This window comes from Megalopta genalis, chromosome 8, assembly GCF_051020955.1.
Source record: "Megalopta genalis isolate 19385.01 chromosome 8, iyMegGena1_principal, whole genome shotgun sequence".
NCBI lineage: Eukaryota > Metazoa > Arthropoda > Insecta > Hymenoptera > Halictidae > Megalopta > Megalopta genalis.
Window position 1 is genome coordinate 6,355,496 of NC_135020.1, and position 17,797 is coordinate 6,373,292.

General features: G+C 33.0%; 1 protein-coding gene across 1 annotated transcript in view; it reads left to right on the top strand.

The window, feature by feature from the left end:
• LOC117225162 (uncharacterized) overlaps positions 1–17,797 on the top strand; it is a 56,160-nt gene that overhangs the window by 18,413 nt on the left and 19,950 nt on the right. The gene's annotated exons all lie outside the window — the stretch shown is intronic.

The following is a 17,797-nucleotide window of genomic DNA, read 5'->3' on the forward strand; positions in this document are numbered from 1 at the left end:
CCACGCTTTCTAAATTTCTGACTTTTTATGCCAAATGCACTCATTAACACAAAGTTATTTTCATGGACCTTAGAGCAGCGTGAAAAACCGGACAAAAACTTTCTTCCTGCGCGTCGCCAAACTTATTTTATTTAAATCCATTGCAAATTATTTTATTCTAATAGTTCGTAGCTATCTCACACACTGAAACGATGATGATATTCATCAGTATATTTTTCTTTCCAAAAACGTTCAGAGATTTTTAATTCGTCAAGAGGAGGACTGATAATACACTTTTAATGCCAAAATATGTTAGAAAGTTAGTTAAGAATTTTTATCATTTAAATTAAGATTATTAATTTAGAGATGAAGAAAATTATTTAATTAAGAATTATAATTATTTAAATATTTCATTAAGAAAGTTAAAATATGTTAGAAGTTTATAAAACATGTACATATTTTCATATACCGTCACACCACTCTCAGTAATTTGTACACGTCTTGCATACTTTCAATATTTTTACAACAGTTTTTTTGTATTTCTGGAGCACGATGAAATTTGAATTTTTGATATAAATACAGCTACTGTGTATAGAGATAAGAAACAAAAGAAAATGTATAGTTCACTGTTATCGAAGTCATAACAACATGGCAAATGTAAAGTATGTAACTTTTCTATCTCCTCACAATAATTTGATATTCCACCATGGTTACTTTTAAAAAGTCACTTGAAGAGGCTGAAAAAATTCCAAGTTAAAAATGTATATCATCAAGTAGAAGGTTTTATGATAAAACTTAAATCACTGTGTCAGGAATATCGTTCGAAACAATACTATCAGTCATGCCATGTTCGATCAAGCACTGAAATCACTTACGTGAATACATTCTACATTCACGAATTCATTACGCGCAGAGTGGCTATAATATTTCAATCTGCTCGTTGTATTCCTTATACTATGATTTTGTGACCATGAATAAATCAAATTAAATAAACTGTTTTAATAATATCTAGTAATTTATTAATTATAAAAAGAGTAAAAATCAGGCATTTAATGTTACTGCAACAGTGTTATATGTTACTCAATAATTACGATTTTAGGAAAATTCTTGACTCTGACACGTGACACTATTGACGAAAAATTCACCCTTCGATAAGGAGTTTCTTTTTGACCATAATTATTGTAAACAATTATTATAATTATACTGTACATAATTAATTCATGCAATTTCTCAATATATCTTGAATAATATCTTGAAATTACATATTTGGTACTTAACTCTTTACACTCGAAGAAATCTTAACTCTAAATCCAAAATAGCTTTTTCGACCTACGGTATATCCATCTCATATGACTTAGAGCGCTTTATGCATATGAAATTGAGTTTTACAACTGATATAACAGTATTTTAAATATAAATAATGCTTAGTGATGTTTCAAAGTCACCAATCTAGTAGAAAGGATTCATTTATTAGTCGAGATTCGTCTTCGAGAGTCATATATTCCCGAGTAAAAATATAATCTGCTCTAAGAATCATTTTAAGTGTACATTGACAGTATACATAGTCAAATATGCTTGAAATGGTGTTCAAAGCTTATAATTTTGTTGACTAGCATACACTGTAGAATATTTGTTCGCACTTTGTTGCGAGTGACTCGTGGAGGATCGAGATCGAGAATAGCCGTCCTTTGTATGCAAAGGATATACAGCCACTTATCAATAGGAAGCGAATGACAATTAATTCAAGCGGCATGCGGCGCGGCCAACTGAAGATGAACGGCGCGCACAGGTAGACGCAGAATAAAACGTAGAAAATGAAACAGAAAAAAAGCCGTACGCGCCGGTGCTAGGAGCTGCGTTCAAGGAGAACCGCAACAGTGAATTACGTAACCTGAGTTACGTTCCTCTATTCGCGATTTTAACTCCAAACAGGAAATCACCTTCTTTCTTTCTGCCATTTAGACTACGTGGCACTGTTATGTTAAAACGCCGATCGTAACCAAGAAGATGCCAGAATTTTAACTCGCGACGTTTAAATTGTCGAACTGCGCGAACCATTTTACAGAGATACTTCAGTTCCATTAAAAGAGTATTTATTACTACTAACTATTCGATCGAGAAAATCAATTTCTGTTGCACTCTTACAGTTTGAAGTTGTAACTCTTTGCCGTATCAATGATGAAAAGTATTTCGTTTGTAATCATCTTAAAAAGAAAAAAAGGAAATATATTTATTGTGTGCCACTCGTGCCACTCGAATACTTAAATATATTGTTAAAGAGAGAACAAAATTATATTGAAACTTTAGAACACTAAATGACATTCATACTGAACAGGTTATCACTAAAAATCTCTAATTTTAGATATACAGGATGGGCCGGAATTCGTGGTATTCGGAGCTCCGTTTTCGAGAAAATCGACTTCAAAGCTTGTCCACCTTTGCAAAGGATTTAGTTGTCTATTCATTTACCGCAGTTGCTTCTGTCCGAGTTTACAAACATTAATTATTGCAAACTATGTATACGTTGCACGTAGTACTACGCAGAGGGGCAAGGGGGTATTGACCTCCCGAAACCCACTTCTATTGGGGAATTTATTGCGAATCTGGCCACCGCGGAGGTGGCGCAGATTTGTTTCCTCGCCAATGTTGGCATACACAAGAAATTTAGTACCCACCCCCCGACGGAACACCTACGAGGGGTCCGAACGTGGGTAAATCGCCGCCTTCGCTCATCGTTCATTAGGCTGGGTACGGAAGACCCAGTCTTAACTCCGCGTCCGTGTAAGGAGTTTTGTGGTTTGCTTTGCCTCCAAAGTGCCACACGACAGCAATTGTACAGCGTGTCAGGCTAGGGGGCATCTATTGGGGAATCGGTCGTCCGCTCCACCCAATCACGTGTCTTGCTCAGAGCGTAACTTAGCCAATAATAATTAAAATTGGAAGAGGCTAGGTGGAGCAGGCGACCGATTCCTCTCGACCCTTACGTCATTTAGTTTTTGCGTAGTGTTTCATTTTATCGTTCCGCGATATTACCATCAAGTTCTTAACGTTGTATGTTAATGTAGGCGTAAGATATAAAATCCCTATACTCGAATAATACATTGCAAGTTTACGAACGTGAGAGTAATACTGTACGAGCAAAATATGATTATTTTCACTTATACTTCATAAATATTGAACACATATTTAAGATGTGTATGATAACCATTTAAAAAAATCATATGATACAACAGAAATATAAAAAATATATGTAAAATACAATACGTTTGCTGCACAATGCATGAAAAGTTCATCAAGATGCTAATTATATTAGCATTTACAGCATTATATTAGCAATTACAAATAATCATGTGCCATATAATAATCAGAAGAATCTGAAGTTAATGCTTTAGGGATAAGTCAACGCTTTTGTATCTTGTATTTGTTGTGTCTGTTTCACTTTGTCTCAATTGTTCACACGCACACACCCAGACGAAGCAGAGGCACACGCATCTAATGTGCTTCTAGCTGAAAATGGCGATCACGGGAGAGCGTGATGGTGACGGGAGTCAAGAGGCGTAATTTGTTTTTAATCGGCCGAACTCGAGTCTCTCGTTTCGTGGAAATTCAGTATGGCGGCTAATTTGGGGAAAATAGAAAGGGATCATTTCTGCCAATAAGAGAAACGCGTTTACCCTACTTCTGCGAGGGCGTTAACATGGCGGGTTAGTGGGAATCGGTCCTGCACTTTTCTTAGCTGACTTCTTCTAAATGTAGTACGTAGTTCGCAACAATTAATGTTTGCAAACATTATCTTGGACGGGGGTAACTGCGGTAGAGTAGACGACAACTAAATTCTTTACAAAGATAAAGAAACTTTAAAGTTGATTTTCTTGAAAACGGAACCCCGGATAAAAAAATGTTATACCAAATTTGTTTCTTCTTTTTTTCATGTAGAATTACCCTCTGCTCGATTGTATCACGAATTCCGACCCACTCTGTATATTTTTATAAAATTACGTTTATTCCTGGTGTTTAGTTATATACGATTTTAACGTACACCAACAATGCTATGTTACATTAGCAAGAATATTTGAGAATGTAAACACGTCAGAGTGATGGAAATTAAATGACCAATTATGGTCAATCGTAATTTATCTGCGCAGTGTTACAATCAAATAGATTTCAATGATTGTTTCGACTGCAGCCGCTGTCATTTCAAAGATTAATCATCATGACAAAAAAAAACAGCTGGAAAAAATCCTAGACATTTGTGTGTTTCAATAATCAAGCAATAATTATAATATCCATGAAATCGGATTCTAAAATGAACCTTTTCTATAAATGGAGACAGTGTATCCGAAGTATCTAAGAATTGCGATTATTTGTGTAACGTATAAATCATGACACTTGATAGTCCGAGGCTTTATTAGAAACTTATTATTAGAAAACTGTGTTACGATTTCTAAGTTTACGTGGCATTGAATAATTTCATATTTATGCTCATGCTTCGTTGCACAAAATAATTGTTGTGGCTTCTTGATACAGGTGTAACTGATCTTACTTTGTCGATGTTACGTAATAAGTATTTGATGATCGCTTGAAATAATTATTTATTTATATTTTTTGTTTCTTAATAAGCATCTACTACTTAGTTAATGGCCTGTGAAAGTTGTTTTACTTGTTTGCAATTAATATAATATAGAAAATACTATTTCCTTTCATAGCAGAGCTCATTATACGTGTGCAAAAGTTAAATTACATAGAACTTTAGAAAATGAAAACTTCTGAGGCTTTATATATATATCTATTTAATCGTTCATGGAAGATAATTATTTTTGTTTGTTGAAAAATAATTACATTTAGCTGAACATGCTAACATCGAGTCTGAGAAAAATGAATACGACTTACAAATCATTATGTAAGACGTCTTGCTCATCTAAAATTAAAAAATCCACTTGTCTATTATTTGGTATGTCCGCGCTGCTATGGTCGGTACTTCGCTGAAAACATAAGCAAAATTTAAGTTCGATTGACACAAGAGCTTTTGCGTCATTGTGGCAATGATTACAGAAAAATATGATCAAACGAAAACCACTTTTAAAAACTCCATTCTCCCTACCGCCGACCTTGGACACGTCACACTAAAGGAACTGTAACTTTGTTATTGCCTCGAATACGACTATAAAATTGTAGGTGTTATATATTCTCATATCTGTCGGTTTCAATTACGATCCCGCGTCTTTTATGGAGAGATTACTGTATTTTGAACGTATCATATACTTTTGACCTAAGCAATATTCATGTTACTTTGTAATTTTGTTGAACTAGGATATCCCCCACTAATCTGCTATTGCTTTACAGGAAATTACCTTTACCTAAGAAGCTGATTATACGAATACTTTTAGATCACTGAATATTTTTAATACAATCTACTCTACGTTCAATACGCTGCGTTTCGTGATTAATCGTTGATCGCAATCTTCCTAACAAAGTGCGGTTGTTTCCTTCTAAATACAGTCACGTGCATTAGCCTCGTGATGCATGAGTGCATTAACTTCGTATAATTCAATTATTATGGATATCCGCGAGAGTCAATCTTTTGTAGTAAGTTTAGCTCCGCTATTGCTATATCACAATATACAGTAATTTCTCCCTAATTCGCGCCGAGATTGCGCACAAAAATGGACAATTTGGGAAGAGGAGATACGATTATTCTAGCCTTGCATCTCGTTTTTATAGTTATCGATTGTCAACAACTATAAAAACGAAGGCTCGAATAATCGTATCTCCTCTTCCCAAATTATCCATTTTTGTGTGCAATCTGAGCGCGAATTAGGGAGAAATTACTGTATTATTAAGATATGTCTACTACTTTATAAAGAGAAGAAAGTTGCTACTCTCTCTCAAAACAAAATTGTGGATCACTAACATTTAATGTTGATTTATTATTTAACAATGTAATTTGTAATCTACGGTATCGGCGCAAGCATTTTGAACCTTACTTGTTGACGAGGACAAAATGCAGCCGTCTTGCCTCGTGATTGAAATAATTCTTTATGTTCACAACGTGCACATATGCGAGACTCGTTATCACGGAAGTTTCATTGATTTGCCCGCCACTTCGCACTCTTGTTCGCCGTCGCTCCTCGAGGTTGCATATCGAAATAGAGGTGATAGTTGCTAACGTGTGATAAACAGTATATGCGTTATAGTATTAAAATGAGAACATTCTCGAAGCAACTGGACCGTGTACTGCTTCGCGTAATCATTCTTATGGGACAAGGACGGCGATCGTTGATTTAAATGAAACTCACAATTAGCAGAAAATTTCCATGTAGGAGTTGGAGCGCTCCATTAGGATTATTCAGCGAGGATACTATTGATTCATTGGTCAAGGATCGTTTACAAGAAAAGCTTTGTTAGAACAGTTCTTCTGAAACTGATATACGATTGTAGTTCAAAATAAATTGTCCACTGGCGATGTGAACAGATAAAACGTTTAACCTTGCTGGATATTATTTAAGATTTATTTATGTTATCCTTTAACTGAGAAGAAAAATTTGTTAAAATATTTATTTAAGTATATGAAATTCAAATGTTCTTGAAAAGCGCTACAGTAACGATGATCAGTGTAAAAAAAATTTGGTACAATCGTGAGATGTTACCATACACAGACTTCAAAGCGATTGGTGTCAGAAATGTTTACTTACTTCCTTAATTGGAGAAATTAAATACAATGTAATAAATTACAATATTGATTAATGCATTCGTTGAATGAAAACTCGATTACTCGTCATAAAACTGATTCGTTAATAGATCATTGTTAGTCCATTCATTTGTTGATCCTACGAACAAACCGTCGTTAGCATTCAGCTAGTCGAAGTCAGCGTACCCATTGACGCCATTTATGTGTTCTTCGATTAGAAACGCCGCGCCGCATGAATATTTCAATATACGTATATGTAATTACAGTTAATTCATCACCTGTCTATAAATTCATAGTTAAATATGAATTACTAACTTTGTCAATAAGAGTAACAGTTTTGTATGTGTTTGAAGATCAGCAAGTGGGGAGGAATTTAATATTCTTATCATATTTTCTATTATAACTATCTATGCTCAATTTATATACTCATAAAGGAAGTAATTGCAATTTGTCATTTAAATTAAAACTTTTATAGAGACCAAAGCATTTTCGTGAATTTTCTAATAATTCGTGAACAGTTTATAATACTTTAAAACGAGGATGAAATAAAACAAACAAAAGATACAATTAAAAATTTTAGAATTTAGAATTCAATTTTAAACTGCATAAAATGTGACGTAATATAGATACTCATTTTAAAAATCCGGGTTGTATAGATAACGATTTTTTAGTGATACAAATGGAACAAAATATTGTTTCATAGTATAAATAGAACAAAATATTATTTTGCAAAAGAAACTCCATTAATGAAACGAAAAATACAATGTTTCGTAACAGCATTGTTAACGAACAGTTTATCGAGCGGATTTTGAGCAGTAGTTATTCAACGAAGTATCTCGCAATATAAATGGTTTAGTGTATAGCAAGTCAAAGCCAGCTTCACAGCGACCGTAGGTAACGTACTCGAGCGAACCGCTCGATCAGTTGTAATGTAACTTAAAATTGCATATTGTAAAACAACTTAATGACTACTAAACCTCATTGACTTTTTCATTAAACGACTGTGATCGATTTTCCCCGTTGCATTAGTATTCTAATATATCGCGAACACAAACGCGTTATACTGCCATTCGAGTCGCGTAAGCCGATCTTACTTTCTATCGACAGCCTTAAGCGAACCGGAAACCGTCTTATAACTGTGTTATTTGTGTGATCGACGCGTACAGGGAAGTCTTTAAACCGACAACAGGAAAAACAAGATTCCGAATTTCACCGTCGCCGAAGCACTTCAAGCAGATGATGATCTCTTGTCACCAGTTTCTCTATAATTCATACCGGTTGCGTCGGTCGTATTTCGAAAAAGATTTATACCTCATACTAGTTGATGGTCTGTCGACAGATAAACGGCACGCGAAGCATGAGCATCCATACTTTTTTTTCCTACGAGTGAAAGCTTGCCAGAAGAGTTCGTAGATCCTTGTCTGTAAGATTAACCGATGTAAGTTCCCGCGAAAGGCCACTAATCGTGTTTTAATAAACGAGTTTGATCTTAACTCCGCAATGGTGCATTGTTTCCCAAAAGTTTTCTTCACGTTATATCTACTGGCGATCAATTAACGGTTTCTTAAAATTAAAGGATGAACAATCGGGTTCTTCTTAATTTTCTCGGTAGCGACAACAATTCTGATCATGAATAAGTAAATTATTTTGAGTACCGTAATTTAATCATTTCTTCTCCAATTGTTATCAACCTAGAAAAAAACGTTTTTTCTAATATTCTTTAATAACAATTTGTATCGTAAGTTTTTGTTCTGAATAACGCAGTCTAGCAATTCCTTTTGGAAGAAGTGTTATTGAAACAGATATTTTTATTCCCTTTTTGAAAATTGTACATTTATTAATAATGTTGTTAATAAGCTCTCTGCAGGTAATATGTTATATAAAACTACCAAATGAAAGGAAACAGGTAATATATATATACAAAGTTGATGGCTTGGTTGCGACCGGGAACATGGCGGAAAATATAAAATAGCTGTGCAGTGACTCTTTCGTCCTGGAGACTTCAATTCTTTTCTAGCATTGTGAGATCGTGAAACATCGATTAATGTCAAGGCGATGTAAACCGTAAAAGAAGTTCGTCCTTCTTGGAACGTATTACGCACATAGATAAATGAGGGTAAATAACGTACACGAAGAATTTGCTTCTTCTTAACAATTATCCAACCAATTGCAATAATGATTATTATATTGATATTGCAACAATACACTATGTTGAAACATCGTTAACTTCATCGTTCAACTTTAAACTTTTCTTTTCAGCTTTCGTTGACACAACGTTAACTGATTTGTTAATATTATAACAATGTACTATATTAAAACATCATTAAATACGCGACAAATGTTAATAATGTATAAGTTGTTCTTGTGGAATTTTTTCAGTCATGCCCGGTTTTTGGGAAACTTTATTGCGAGCAAAGGTCAAACTTTTAACCTCAACGTTATAAGCTTATCAACATTTAGCACAATTTTTATTTTAATACGCGTACGAATAAATAAAATTTGATAATTTTCCAAGGAAATTTCTCCACAATTTTAGCAACTCTGAAAAAGAAAATTTGAAATGGCTCATTTTAACTCGTCTGATAGTTTTAACGTCAACAATTCGTTGTGTTTTAACCATGGACATTGCATAAACGTTTAAAAATGAAATAAAATGCTCAACTTCAAGAATTTTTTGTGCTTCAACCGTGGAAGTTACATGAATATTTCTTGCACTAAAAAATCGACATAACCACCGATATGGTACTAATGTCCAAGGTAAAGCAATATTTTCCATAGATTGAAGCTTTTGCTACAACATTCGACTTTAATTGGAAATAATAGCAATTTTGTCGTTAATTACCTAGTTGTTGGTGCAATATTACATCTACAAAGAAACGATATATATGAATACAATAAATCCATAAAGATTCGCTATCTATACATGATAAAAGAATTTCCAACTGGTCAATCCAACGTTGCATCCTTTTTTTCCTGTTACGCTGGGGGAATGCATTATGAAACGTTCCGCTGTGTGCGAGTCGTTCAGTCGGAACTAATTTTTGCGTAACAAACGAAAGAAAATTATCGACTGTTTGCGTATCCTCGAACTGGTGAAATTCAATTTCAAAGATTCTAGTATTTCATCGAGTTTCAACTGTCGTTATTTATGTTCCTTCTTTTTGTGCTAGTAGCAGATGGGACTGTAATGAAAAGAATACGCGATTTATTTTCTTAGAATGGTATTTTAGGATAGTGACCGCATTTTTATTTATTTTTTTTTTCATAAGTTGATAAACCAATTTGAATCTGTCATCGTCTTCGTTATTATCACTTTATCTACCGGCAGTTTTCTGATATTTCTTTTAACCCTTTGCACTCGAAGCCGAATTAACGCAAAATTTAAAATAGTTTTTCTGACCCACGGTATTTCCATTTTATATAACATTTTGAACATATGAAATTGAATTTTGTGACTCGTGCAACAGTTACGCTTTCGACAGTGCGTTAAATATAAAGAAATTTGATTAATAAAATTATTTTGAAACGTGACGCAACAGATTTTAATGGCGCCTCGAGTGCAAAGGGTTAAAATTGATTACCAACATTTAAGAGCGTGGCTCTTTAGTATATCTCGTAGTACGTGTTCGTTAAGTGTTTGAAACTAGTCAGATCCGAATCTGCTTGTAATACACTCGATCCCATCTCTACGATATGAAAGCTCGCTGAAGATGCTGGCGCGCATTTTTGCGACTCTCGATGGAAAGGTAGGTACCACAACGGAAAGTGGGTTGCCCGTTGCACGCACCAGCAGCAAGGTGAACGTTCTCTGAAAAGATTTTCTCTCCGCAGGCTAACTGTATTGTTGCTCGGTGTTCTCCGAGTACGAGTTGCTCGCATGCTGCATCACCTTGACGGCAGAAATTGCTCCTTATCAATTATCATGGATCATTTTCACTCTTACAACAGCTCATCCGCGCGGTACGTTCTCATGCGGATTAGAAATGTCCCACGTTCTCACGGGATCTTCTAAATTTCACTTTTCCTTGACGTTGCTGGATCTTCAATCGCGGACCTCGCCGTTTAGAAGATTGTTACGGGATCTGGGACACCTGGTTTCCATAACTCGCTCAAGATTCATTAAAAGCGAGCAGTTGAACAGTGTTCATGAATATTCTTTACTTTCCTAGCACAGATCTGGCACGTTTTCAAATTGGGGTCGTAGATAATAATAGCGTAATACGGAAACTTCATAAATATTGTAGATTCGAAATTAGGTATTGATGCTACTTAAGTAAAGATGGTTCTCACAGATTTGTGGATAGTCAACATTAACCCAGATCATTGCATGAATATTATAATAAATGTTACATATTCGTATTGAATTCTTCACGCATTGTAGGAAAGTTATGCACATATCATTATCCAAAGAAATTATTGCCGATTTATTATACTGTAGGAATTAATTTTCCATTCCAGCGGCTTTTATGTATAATACATGACTTTTACAGGAATGGATACATACTTGAATTTTTTAATCACTTAATCCTATTGCACTGAATGCAATATAGCGGAAACATTTTTCGCTTACTGTATTATTATTATTATTTCATTTTTATTACCGACAAAAAAGTAAAAAGTTAAAAATTCAAAGTAAAAGTAAAAATTCGAAGAACTCATCAACCCATTTGCATCGGTAAGCGGAATATTCCGCGCAGGACGATCGTCTTCTACCGCCGAGCGGAATATTCCGTGAACCGCGACTTTCTTTTATCACCGCTCGCAGAATACATATTCCGCATATGACACAGTTCACGTTTTGCTGTTAATCTGCGAACATTTGAGCTATTCTCATTGCGTTCTTAACAAATTTTACTTTTGTTAATTATAGTTTTTAACTCTCGTTAATTGTTGTGTTGATCTTTCTGACTGCCGTTAAAAGAAAATGATTAAGATTTTTGTATTAAAGCATCGTAATTGAACAACTTACTACAGGTTATCAGTACTTTAAGTATTAACACGCATTGTAATTATTGATTCCTACTTTATAATAAGAACGCAAAAATCGTGATTAACTATGTCACTGATGATTCAATATTACTTATGTCAAAGTTGTGCAGAAATAATTTTTTACAAATTGCTTTCATAAAGATAAAATAACATCTCTTGATGAACCGTGATACTAAATACTCTATGGCCTCTTATGATAGCCTATAATTTCGCCAAGTTTACTGTAAGTGGTCTTGCATATGAAATTATCCACATGATCCAATGTCATTGTCTACAATCTACACTGTCTGAAAAAGAACTTAATTAATATTTGAAGGAAGGTGAAGGCGAATTTCTATATACCCTGCAAGTGTTTTTTTTTTTAAAGAGTAAGTAGTGTCAATCTATATATTTAAATTAAAAAAAATAACCTAATTTTATCATTTAAAATCGAATTTAGTTGCCCCAAAGATTCTGACTATTATGACAATTCGGATTCAAGTGTAGAAATAGGATATTTCATCAAGTGATAGCGAAGTTGATCAATGCAGTAGTTTCGTAAATAAAAATTACGTATGAGAACTCCAAAATCATACGTCGATTGTACGTGATTTATCAGGCGTGACCGGTGTAGCTGTAAATACACAAAATTTATCGTGGAGGAAAAGTCTTTGAATAATTTTTTGATACAAAATTACATATGTACCAAATAAAAATATATCGATTGATGAATCACTGATGCAATATAGAAGAAGCCGTATTACATTATATTCAATTTATCAGAACTAAACGAGCGAGATTTAGTATCAAGTTTTATACATAGACTGTGTGATTCCAGAATGAGATACATCATACACAATTTTAAAATACAATACGTAGGAAAAGATAAAACTTATACTGAATCTGCTAGTAGAAATGTTGTTATTAATTTGTTGAAAGAGAGTAAACTACTATACAAAGGATATTGTTTATTTATTGATAATTGGTACAGTCCACCGACTTTATATCGGGAATTATATGTATAATGTGCAAACAAACGTATCTGGAAAAGCGAGATTGAATAAGAAAGAAATGCGTCGGGAACTAAAATTACTCCAATTAGAAAAGGTATAAGCTGTTGTATATTCTACAGTAGATATTGGGACCATAAAGTGGAAAGATAAGGAAGATGCTGTAATGTATCATTTTTTATTTATTATATATATTTATTAATTACAATAATTACAACAATATCTAAATTACTAAATAATAGAAAAATACTAACAATGCCCCGAAAATTTCAAGGCCTCGATGTTTGAGACAAGACGAAACGAGATTCTGAAAGTATAATATGTCCTTAATCGAGGATGTAGAGATTTTCGATGATGAAAGCGACATACTGTCAAGTTAATACATTCTTTATTTCCTAATTGAATATTTATTAAAAGAATGTATTTAACTTGACAGTATGTCGCTTTCATCATCGAAAATCTCGACATTCTCGATTAAGGACATATTATGCTTTCATTCTTTTAATAAATATTCAATTAGGAAATGTTTATTATCTTTAGTTTCATGCTGTTTTAAATTCAGAACGTTATGAACTCCTTTTTCTTTTCCAACACTTCTTCCTTTTTACTTAAATAATATTTCATACTTTATTGAACGGCCCAAATTATGGGATGTTTGCTCTCAATTACAAAAATGGTTCTCAACTTTAATATTCTAAAATGATTTTTTTAATATATAATTAACGTATCTATTATACATTTCAACCGAAATTTTCAAATACTTACATTCACATTTTGTACTATATTTTTCTTTTGTGAGGTGTATAATCGGCGTCTGATTTTGTGGTTTCTATACGTAATCTCTATTTACAAAACTATCGCGTTGATCACCTTCACGTGATTCAATGTTACGTTATGTTTAGGAAACAGAATGAACCTAAAAAGTGTTTACCTACTTTGTTGCAACAAAAATGTTAATATGAAAAAGGAGCTCATTACTGCGGTACAAATATCACTAGTAACGTTGCTAATGCTACAGTATGAATTGCACACCTTTGATTAAAATTTGATTTACTTTAGCACATTCAGCTCTTAGGTTAGGTAACGATTCCGAAGAAGCAATTCTTTGGTATAATACTATATTATAAATAAAATACGTACATAATTATGGTTAAAATTAAATGGAAAATTAATGAAAAAGACAGTGAAGAAAATAAAAAAAAAAAGTAAAATGGAGGGTGTGAGATCTAATTATGGAGCTAAAAACTTAATAAATGCTATAAATGAGGTTATGAAGGGAAATAGTGTAGCTGCATCGAGCCGATTATATGTATAATGTACCTCTCAATCCACAATCAGAGCTCATATGCAGGGTAAACATTCTAATAAAAAACCTGGGCCTAATACAGTTCTATTTGAAGAGGAAGAAGACAGACTTGTAAAATGGATTCTTCATTGTGGTGACCAAGGCTTTCCAATAACAAAAGAACATTTGTTACAAAGTGTATAGTTGCTTCTGGTGGAATTGAAAAGACAAAAGCCTTTCACCAATGGTGTACTGGGTTGTCACTGGTATGAAGGATTTTTAAGAAGACACAATAAATGATGGTAACAGTGAAGAAGGAACTGTCACAGTGTTAGTTACAGCAAATGCTGCAGGTCAACTTGCGACACCTTTGATCCTATTCAGTGGTCATAAGATACCACCTGAAGTGCAACAGTTGTTACCTAGTGGTTTAAGTGCAGGTGTTTCAAATAATGGCTGGATGACAGCCAAAAACTTTTATGATTATGTGACTAATGTATTATATCCTTGGCTATTGCACAATAATATAGTATTTCCCATTATTTTATACATTGATGCACATTCCCCCCACGTAACACTAGCTCTTAGTGAATTTTGTCATAAAAACGGAATTGAATTGATGGCTTTAAAGGCAAATCCAATGCATATCCTACAACCACTTGATGTGTCGTTTTTTCATACCTTTCAATCTTTCTGGCAGAAAAATTGCATGGAATTTTGCAACAGCAACAATTTGTTAAGCGTCAAAAAATATCAAGTTGCAAACATCTTAAAAAGTACTTTTGAAAGTATTAAAGTAGCAAAAATTCTCCAATATGGGTTCAGGACTTGTGGTTTATACCCTATTAATGAAAATGTTTTTAACAGAATCGCTGAAGTATCCTGCGAAGAGGAAAACATTATAGTCAGACAGTATAGTCTTGACATTGTAGTCTTTATGAACAAAGTGGACAAAAATGTATTGAAAATGCTATTGGAAAAGATAAGCTTATATTTAAAAGTTATGAGATTCGTCAATGGTGTGGCAGAAAGGAAGATGAAAATTTATTTTATTTGTGGTTTGATTCAGATTCTCTATTAAACTTTGTAACACTAGAGGAAAACGTAAAAGTAATTTTCAGAAATTTGGACATTGTGAAAGTCTTCTAACTCAACTGGCTCTGTCTAACAAATTGCTTGGTTTAAAATTACAAAAAAGACCCATTTGATGGGTTAGTAAGTGAACTAAATGCTGCATGGAAAAGTAAAAAAAAGTAAAAAACTAAAAAAAATGCTAAATTGGGAAAAGTAGATGTAATATCATATTTACTTTTAACACTTCCATCATCATATGATGGAGTCATAACTGCAATTGAGACCACGGCAGAAAATAATTTAAGTGTAGCTTTTGTAAAAATAAGACTTTTAAATCATAAAGTAAAGCTGGAGAACGAAAACTGTGATACAAATACGAAGATGATCCAAGCAGTGAGATATAAAAATAAGAAGAGATATGATCAAAATTTTTCTGTTAAAAATATACATTTTGAAAACAAGCAAAATTTGAAAACAAATTATAAATTATCTAGTAGTTCAAAACCATATCCAACATATGTAATGAAATGTTATTAATGTGGCAGAGAAAGGGATATTTGAAGAAGTACTGTCGTTATTATAAAAAAGCAATGGAATATAAAAATATATGAAAAACAAATAAGATTGCAGATTATACAATGTGTACAACTGGATATTAGTACAAATGATAACGGAATTGTATTCATGGCAGGTGATTATAAGTGTATAAATAAAAGAAAAGAAGAAATACAATTTTTGCTGGATTCGGGAGCATCGAATCATATTATAAACAGAGAAGATTTAACTGCAAAATTTGAAGACACTAATTAAAATTTCAGTGGCAAAATGCAATACTTTTATAAAGGCAGCAAAATGGGGTACATTGAATATAACAAGTGAATATAAAACAATATTTTATATTCACCAAATGTTCCATTTAACTTGTTGTCTGTGTCAAACATGCAACAAATGGATATGACAATTGTATTTAATCAAGAGGGAGTAAAAATCTTGAGAAATGGTAAGGTTATCATAATGGGTAAGTACTCAAATAATCTTATTACTGTAGATTTTAAAGTAGAAAATGAGAAAGTTCGGTTGTTTAAATATATACTACTGTAAAAGATAATCTTGAATTATGGCATGAACGCTTGGGACATATTGGAACAAGTAAATTTCTGGAACTAGAAAATAAAGAAATGATTAAGTGATGTAGAACTGGTTACTCAAATAGTATCACATGATAATTTATCTGAAGGTTACATAAAAGGTTATGTCAAGGTTGTACATTGTTGATAGAGATGTGATCATTGATAAAATAAACTTCTTAAAGTCAAGGCCAGTAGCGAAAGTTGAAGAGATTGAAGGTAATAAATCTCGAAACAAAATTGAAGTTTCTGACATAATATCAAATTATATAATAGAATTTAAAAAATCTAATAATTGTAAATCAGATAGTTTGAGTTTGGAATATCGAACATAAAGATAATAAAAGAACCTAGAAGGAGTGATAGGATTAAAAGGAAACCCCATATTTCATATACTGAAGAGAATATACCAATAGATTGTTTGATATGTGCACAATCATTAGTATGTGATATTCCTATATCATTTCAGGAAATTATTAGTAAAAATGATAAAAGTAAATGGGAACGAGCAATTAGAAATGAAATTGACTCTCTGTTGATTAATAAGACATGGACATTGGTATCAAAACCTAAAGATAAAAATATTATAGATTGTAAATCGGTATTTACAATTAAAAATGATGAATTTGGAAATCCATTCAAATATAAAGCTCATCTAGTTGCAAAAGGTTTTAGCCAAAAGTATTTAATAGATTATAATGAAACTTTTGTCCCGATTGCAAGAATCCCAAGTTTTAGATTTGTAATTGCTTATGTGAATCAATTTAATTTATTAATCCATCAAATGGACGTTAAAACTGCGTTTTTAAACGGAATTTAGACAGTGGTAATGTTTCTAAAAATATTTATTTGGTTTTATATGTAAATGATCTTATAATTGCAACAGCTACTTTTGAAATAAAATTCAACTGTTGTTTAAAAGTGTTGTAAAAGTTTAAATTCTTGGGCTGCGGATTGTAAGAACTAGTGAAAAAGTAACTCTAGATGAAAGTAGTTACATTCAAAAAGTTTTGAAGAAATTTAATATGGATAGTTGCAATCCGGTACATAATCCTCTAGAAAGTAAACTTAATTATGAAGCTCTGAATTCAGATGAAGGATATGATGCACCTTGTCGAAATCTTATTGGTTATTTAATGTAGGTTGATTTATGTGTAGCTATTAATATTTTGAGTCGATATACAAATAAGAGAAATAAAGAATTGTGGAATTGTCTCAAAAGAGTTATAAGATATGTGGCTACTACCTCCAGACCCGTCAGTAGATGGATTCTCCTTTCTCGTAAGTAACCGATCCACCTCAGTTTGTATATGTATACCGTCCTTCCGACATTCCAACGTCTAAGGCAAGAGCCCGCTAGAATAGCCTTAATGATGTGTCCTCTAGCGGGTCCCGGATGAAACGCTCTCCTTCCTTTTCTACTGAAACCTACATCATTTCAGATAGATATTAAACAAGAGGTGAATACAATTGGGAAGGTAATACCTGTGATAGAAGAAATACAACAGGGTATATATTTAAATTGTTCGAAAAATGTACAATTATTTGGAATTTGAAAAAGCAACTGTCTGTGGCAGCATCATCAACTAAGGTTCAATATATGACCTTATTTGAGGCTGTTAAAGAAACATTATGACTAAAGGCTTTAGCAATGTTTGTTTGTTTA